Consider the following 7,895-nt stretch of genomic DNA (forward strand, 5'->3'; position numbering starts at 1 on the left):
CTGACTAAGATGGCACACTTTATTCCTATGAAAGATACTAGGAGTAAGGCTGAGTTGGCTAAAGATTATGTGAGAAATATTGTGAAGTTGTATGAAATTCCAAAAGATATCGTTTCTGATCGTGACTCGAGGTTTATTTCTAAGTTCTGGCAAGAGCTGCAAGAGTGTATGGGTACAACTTTGAAGATGAGCACTGCATTTCATCCAGCGACAGACGGGCATACTGGGTGGACTATTCAGACTTTAGAGGATATGTTGAGAGCTTGTGTCTTAGAGTTTGGAGGATCTTGGTAAGAGAGGTTGGATTTGATAGAGTATGACACCTTTTGAAGCTTTGTATGGAATGAAGTGTACGAGTCCAGTCTGTTGGGACGATGTCACTGATGCCGTGACACGGGGGCCAGATTTGATCCAGAAGATGGTTGAGCAGGTGCATGTGATCAGACGGAAGATGAGAGCTGCACAAGATCGACAAAAAAGTTATGCAGATTTGAAGAGAAGTGAGATTGAGTTTGCTGTGGGAGACAAAGTATTATTGAAAGTATCACCAATGAAGGGAGTGAAGCGTTTTGGCAAGAGAGGAAAGTTGAGTCAGAAGTACATTGGGCCTTATGAGATTTTAGATAAAGTTGGTGAAGTGGCATATCGTATTGCACTCCACCAGCCTTGGCAAGAGTTCATACTGTTTTTCATATTTCACAGTTGAGGAAATATGTGAGTGATCCTACTCATGTGTTAGCAGCTGAGACGGTTGAGATGGATGAGAATTTATCTTATGTGGAGGTGGCTAAGGAAATTTTGGACAGAAAAGTGAGGAAGACTAGAAATCGTGAGATTGCATTGGTGAAAGTTCTTTGGTCTAATCATAATGTAGAGGAAGCTACTTGGGAAGTTGAAGCTGAGATAAAAGAGAAGTATCCCCATTTATTTGCTTAAGGCATGTTGGTTACGAGGACGTAACCTTTTCTTTTACGGGGGTAGAATATAATACCGCGTTTAATTATGGTCATAAATGATAAGTAATTTAACTAAAGTGTGTCGGTTACCATATAATTGTTAATTGTTTAGTTTGGGTAGTTTGGTGAACTTCGGGACGAAGTTCTTTTTAAGGAGGGAGGACTGAAATACTCCGCATTTTTAATTAATAATTTATAATTTATAATTTATAAGATCTGAATAAATAATAATTGTCGTCGTAAAAAGAACAAGAAAACAAAATAAATAAGAACCGGGTGCAAGGACCACGGTTGAAGCGTGTGTGGTCACGGGTTGGACCGAGTAAAGGGGAGGTGGTATGTGGTTTGGGTGTTATCTATGCTACAGATATTTTCATTACTTTAATAATATATGCAACTTCCTAGAACTTTCCAAATCCACCTACCAATTCATGTATATACCTAATTTATACCTCACCATCATAATTATTCCGCATCAAAAACTCAACATATAATTTGTGAGGAAGAGCTTTTTGTGAGACAACCATAAGACGGAATTTTCATCTCATGGTAAGTAATTTTATCGCCTTACATCAATTTTTTACGTTTGTCCTTTGACCTGCACCTTTGACCACCCGTTGACCTGGACCGTGACTGTGGGGGAGCCGTTGACCGACGGGTTGACCATCGTCGGGTCAGCCGTGATATGGGGGTGCATTTGTGACGGTTTTTGCGTGATTTTTTTGGGTAGTTTACATCTTAAATTCATTAATAATATTAGTTTATAATCGTATATAATTTAATTGATTGAATAGGTGGTGTATTTGTGGAAGAAGTTTTCTAAATTTATTTGTTGAATTGAGAAGATTTGCTAAAGTTAGGTTAACTACTCAACTATGTTTAATTGGTAATTGGTGGATTGTTTATAAGACGGATTTTTATTTTATTATTGGCATGAGATATTATTGTTGGTTGCATTGTCATATGATAATTATATCATCTTGAGCATATTGTTACAATTATTGTCTTGAGCATCTTATAATCTTATTATTATCATTGTTGGTTGGTTCTCTGTTGTTTGTTGGTATCTTGAAAGAGGATTGGCATGGCAATTGAGATTATTTTGTCGGCCAGGCACGGGGACGTAGGGTGTCGTGGACCTGCGCGGTTTTGTTCGGCCAGGCACGGTGGCGTAAGGTTGGTCGTGGACCTGAGCAGTACTTGCATTTGTGGATGGGGGCCCACGGGGACGCTTGGGAACAAGCGTTTGCATTTGTGGAGTCGCCACCAATTTATTGAAGAAAATTGGAAACCGTTCGAATACCTCGTGTCATGTCAAGACATAAAGTAGCGACATGAACACCAAGAACTCGTTACCCTTAGAATTCTATGTCTAGAATGACACTCGTGGATGCCAATGAACACAGAATGTTCACAGAAATCTGGAGTAAGGGGTGAGGGTACGTACTAGGAAGCTCTTTTGATCGAACACCTAATCCCGCCCGCCTCGATAGCTGCCTCTACTAATGATTAGGGAAAATCGTCTATACTCGATATATTGTCGATTATATGCATGCAATGCAACATCCAACGTTTTAATCCTAGCATGTGAGAATTAATACTAAGTCGGTTAACACGTAACTTAACATACAATTGATGTCGAAGTAGGAATTTAAGTTGATTACATGTGAAGGCATACAAATAATATGATAAAAGAAGTACAATAATAAAACGATAAAGGAAAATTACAATAATTACATTGGATTAATTGATTTATGTCGAAAATACATTTAAAACGGATGGTTTTAGAAAGAATAAATAAATAAATTAACAAACAGGAATTAGGGTGATAATACGAGTAATAGTTAATTAATACGTAAACTAATAAACTAGGTCAAGGCAAAACGGGAGTTCAGGGACAGAAATCAGCCAGAAATAGGCGCAACAGAGCTGCGTCCCTTAGAAGAGGCGCAGTAGTTGCTGCGTCCGTTCCTTGTCTCAGTTCTGGCTCTGAAGCCGAAATTGCATGTCGTTAATGTTCGTTGGTTAATTTAATGATTGATTATGAATAATTGACTCGGATGAAAGTGATTAACATATTATTTACATATGATTAAGGGTCATAAAAGCAATAAAACATAAACAAAACTAATTAGAACTAATTATTACAAGATCAAAAGGATTATTAATGAATTAAACAAACAAAACAAATTAATCAAATTAATTAGGTTATTAATGATGAACTAATGATGGTGACGATAATAAACAGATGCAAATTTATCAAAGAATGAATTCCAGAGATCCAATATGGATGAATCGAACCTCTAAAAATCCGGATTGATTTTAATGACGAAAACCCGCAAATATGATTTAATTAGGATTTAAGTCGGGATTTAAAAGATGAATTAATTAACAAAGACGAACTATTTACATGCTAAAATTATCATACTCAAATTATCAATGTTAAAAGAATGATGAACAATTGGAAACAAAAGCAAAACAAACAGATTACGAAAGACGAAGGAAGAAGAAAGGAAGCAGGAACTGCGGCAGCCTCACGAAGAGGCGCAGCAGGTACTGCGTCCCTTCGAAGAGGCGCAGCAGTTGCTGCGTCCTTTCTCGACGGTTGCCTTCTGATAATCCGTGAAAAGAGTTTAAAACATGATTTTACAAATCGGCTTTAAGAGTATTTTCGACATAAACCTTACAATATGATTACAAAAATAAAGAACAATAATAAAAGAAGGATTATACACCCTCAGACTTACATGTTTGATGAAACGAGATGAACTAAGTATACGTTTAGCGATGCTCGACTCGAATGTAGACGAAAGTGCCCTCTAGGAGGAAAACGAATAAAGTTGATTAAAGTTGATTATGGTGAAGGTGGTCAAATTGGTCGGTCATGCAAAATGAAGCTGGTACTCAGAAAGATCCGAGCTTACGTGGTGGAAAGTTCAAGCACGTAGACGCCAAAAAGTAAGAACGTGGTCTAGAATGCAAAGGGAGAAGAGAAGGGCGGACACTCGCGTTAGAAATATGAGAGATCGAAGGTCTCTATTTATACTAATCACACGGAGGAAGTAGGGTTTTTCGGAGAAACTTTGGAAGTGAATCTCAAAAAGATATGAAAAGATACGAAAAATACGCAGAAAAGGACTTGGGAAGAGGCGCAGCAGGCACTGCGTCTCTTGGAAGAGGCGCAGCACTTGTTGCGTCCTTTCCCAAGTTTTTTCCTCCTGCGGAAGAAAGATTTCAGTGTTTTGGTTATGGAATAACAGATTAATCTTGTTTTCCTTAATATTTTGTGTGAATATTACGGGAAATTCTTTGCTAAAGATTAAAAGATTGCAAAATATGGAATAGAAATATCCGGAATATTCCAGAACATTCTGACTCGGTTTTAGAAAATGAAGACGGTTTTTTGACCCGGACTCCAAATGTACTCTAATTACTGCCAAAACGACCGTATCGGCACGTAGATGACAATTAAGAGGTAGACACAAGTGTTTGAGCGATCACTTGACGATAAACTTACGAACTGTCACAAATCGTTCCGCGTACCAAACATGCGGCCCAGTCATCACCGGGTGGTTTGCGGGAGGTGCAGAAATGAGGTATCTACAGCATAGTGACGGTTTGTGTTGTGGTGTTCGATTGTGGCGCGTGATATGGTACACGGTTTTACCGTGTGTGTGTGACGGTCTCTTAACTTGGATTTCTATTGTTATAAGTTGTTGTAGGTTTATCATAATATTTACTGTTGTTTATTTATCCTACTCAACCTCGTGGTTGACCGTGTATTCGTGAACACCTGTGATGAACCAAATATTGGGGAGCAGATTGATTTCAGGTTAGCTTGTGTGATGTGCAGATGCTTGGAGAGAGCTTGGGACGTTGAACTTTGTCAGTCTAGAGATCACTTTAAACTATTCAGACACTATTTATTTCATTTCCGCTGCAGTTGTTTAAAACGTATTTTGTAATATTTATTTATCTCGCTGTAACTTTAAACCCGGACTCTAGACGACCGTATCGGCACGTAGATGACAATTAAGAGGTAGACACAAGTGTTTAAGCGATCACTTGACGATAAACTTAAGAACTGTCACAAATCGTTCCGCGTACCAAACATGCGCCCAATCATCACCGGGTGGTTTGCGGGAGGTGCAGAAATGAGGTATCTACAGAGCCCCCACTTTGACTGAGGCTTGGACAAGGCGAAAGTCAAAGTATAGCCATCAGGTCAATCAAAGATTACAGTCTGACGACTATGGCGATGCGCGGCGGCTCAAGGGGTCTGAACCAAGGACCTGTCATCGGGAACATTTTAGAGTCTGTCGACTATCGGGGAGGGTCGTTTAAAGTCCATTAGACTACGTAAGGAAACTCGCCAACCATAAAAAAAGACCATACCTGAAATTCCTTGAAACTCCAGGGGAAACAAAACGCGATATTGGAAGAAGACAGCAGGACATAGTCTGGAACTGCAGGGAGAAATTTGCTTGTGGTCGGCTTCAAACAAACTTCGGAAGAGCTTGGGGTCGATGTTGATCTCCATGTCTCGAGAGGGAATGTCTGTCCGTGAACTCCCGCTGGGGGAACATAATCGGGAACTGATCTCCATGTCTCGAGAGGGAATGTTTATCCGTGTACTCTCGCTGGGGGAACATAATAAAGGCGTGTCGAAAAACCTGTCAAAGAAGAACCGCTCGTTGTGAAAAGCTAGGTCTTGGTAGAACATGGCAACAGTTTGCTGTTGGCTTGGGAATACGGATCCGGGCGAAGAATATATGTCGAACGGACCAAATATGTGATATGGCATCGAGGAAGAGGCGCACCAAAGATGGGCCCACAAAATAACGAACTTATAACGAATCTTCGAAAATTCATATGGAGGGAAACTGGGGAAGAGGCGCAGCAAGTGCTGTGTCCCTTGGAAGAGGCGCAGCAAGAGCTGCGTCCCTTGGAAGAGGCGCAGCACTTGCTGCGTCTATTCCTGGACGTGTCAATCCTGCGTAAAAACCCGACGAAACAGAGGGGTTTGTTTCATTTATTCGAAACATAAATCCTTAATTTCTCTCTCAAATTCCAACCATTTCCGTCAAAATTTGCTCCAAAAGCTTGCATTTGACATGACTAATCGAGGTATGTGTATCAATCTTGCTTTTATCTTCCGTATTTGATCAAATGGGGACCGACAAAATTAGGGTTTTCGACCCTAATTAGTCGAAAATTTGGGGCTTTTCCCCCAAATGATTTTGCCTTGCAAAATTGACTTTGTAAATGGCTAATTGGTAGTATAAGAATCATAACCATGTATTTGTATCGAATTTTCAATGAGTTTTGAGCGTTTGAGTGAAATTGTGACGGTTTCGCAGCTAAATCGTAAATCACTTCGAAAATAGCCTTAGGATTGCCCATTTGTGAAGAAACTTGGTATTTGGAATCCTTGCATGATGGATAAACTTCCTACCATCTCGGAATTTTGATCTGTGATGGCTTTTTCAGGACACTTCCTAGGGCATAATTGTCGTTATAACGAAATGCTGTCGAAATTCCGACTCGAACTCATGACTAGGCTTCAACTTAGGCTTGACTTGACCCAAATTACCACATGAGCAGACGGGTTTGTGGGAAAATTACCAAGGATGGCGAGAAAAGAGCGATTTCGGAGCTCCGAAAACTCGAAAATCTCCTAATTAAGGGCTGTCGTCACTTGACGCGGCCTAAATTCACTTTAATTTTGCAGGTGACGAGGCTTATACATCCGGGAGAGGTCCCATGGATGTGGACACTGCTATTGACCCTTTCTCAGATGCTTGAGAAGGCGTTAGAGGAGGCTTTCATCGCTGCGGTGACGGCTGCTGAGGACGAGGTCCTCGAGGAGGTTGTTGAGGAGGAGGAGGCCCCGAGACGGGCCAACGTTGGACGGGGTGGTCGCCAGCTGAGGGGAGCACCTGTGTGGGCTGAGACCTGGGACAGTAGGCACCTGCTTTGGGTTGCGGAGGGTCACCTGTCCTACAGGACGGTGAAGAGCTTGGTAAATCGAATTCATTGCTATTAATTCATCTTCTTTTATTTCTGTTTGTCATTCCTTTTCTTCTTTATTTGAGCTAAAGATAGCTTTTGTTTCAAATCAACATAGGAGGCCGGGAATATCTGATCGTTCTCGGGCTATACGATGGCGATGGGGTGCTACGAGAGGCTGTCGGCTGAGGAGCGAGCCATGATCGAGCGGGGAGTCTTCGGCGCTTTGGTGCAGGCTTGGAGGGATATCGCGAGGAGGAAGCTTCGGGCTAACCTCAGTCTCGTCTGAGCTTTCTTGGACCGGTTTTGGGACACGACATCCACGTTTCACATGCCTTTTGGCGAGGTAGGGGTCACGTTAGAGGACTACGGCATGATTTCTGGTCTGCCGTGTGGGACTGAGGTGGTGGAGTGGCTGGAGATAGCCATGAGGGTTGACTCAGCTGAGGCTAGGAGGTTGATCGGCTGGAACTTGGCGCCGAAGGCGGCTGCGGTACCTGGTTTGGTGCCTAGTTCTTACGTTCGGGACTACTTTGCGGGGAAGACCCTGGCGTCCGTGGTGATCGATGGGAGGGAGACGGCTCCTCCTCCCTGCACTGCAGAGCAGAGGGTCCATTTGTGGCTCTGGTGGTTTCTGTCTTCGTCTACCTCGGAGACAAGGGAGAGAGGCTTTCAACGAAGCTCCTTCCCTTTCTTTCTGACCTGAGCTCCCTAGGCCGTTGGGACTGGGTCACTGTTGGTTTTGCGGTCCTCATCCGCTTTATGAGGGCCATGGTTCGTCTGGAGTTGATAGAGAAGGGGACTTCTCCTACTGCTGTCGGCCCTGGACTGCTGTTGGAGGTATGAACCTTCATTTCATTTCATGAAAGATCATTTCCTTTTCTGTCAAATCACGAAAGATCGTTATTGACGATCTTGTTTTACAGTCGT

The 7,895-nt window shown here is 42.0% G+C and overlaps 1 pseudogene; it reads left to right on the top strand.

The window, feature by feature from the left end:
* The first annotated feature begins 316 nt into the window (after positions 1 to 316).
* LOC141617594 (uncharacterized) lies at positions 317 to 936 on the top strand (annotated as a pseudogene).
* The last annotated feature ends 6,959 nt before the right edge of the window (positions 937 to 7,895 follow it).

The sequence above is a fragment of the Silene latifolia genome, chromosome X (genome assembly GCF_048544455.1).
Source record: "Silene latifolia isolate original U9 population chromosome X, ASM4854445v1, whole genome shotgun sequence".
NCBI lineage: Eukaryota > Viridiplantae > Streptophyta > Magnoliopsida > Caryophyllales > Caryophyllaceae > Silene > Silene latifolia.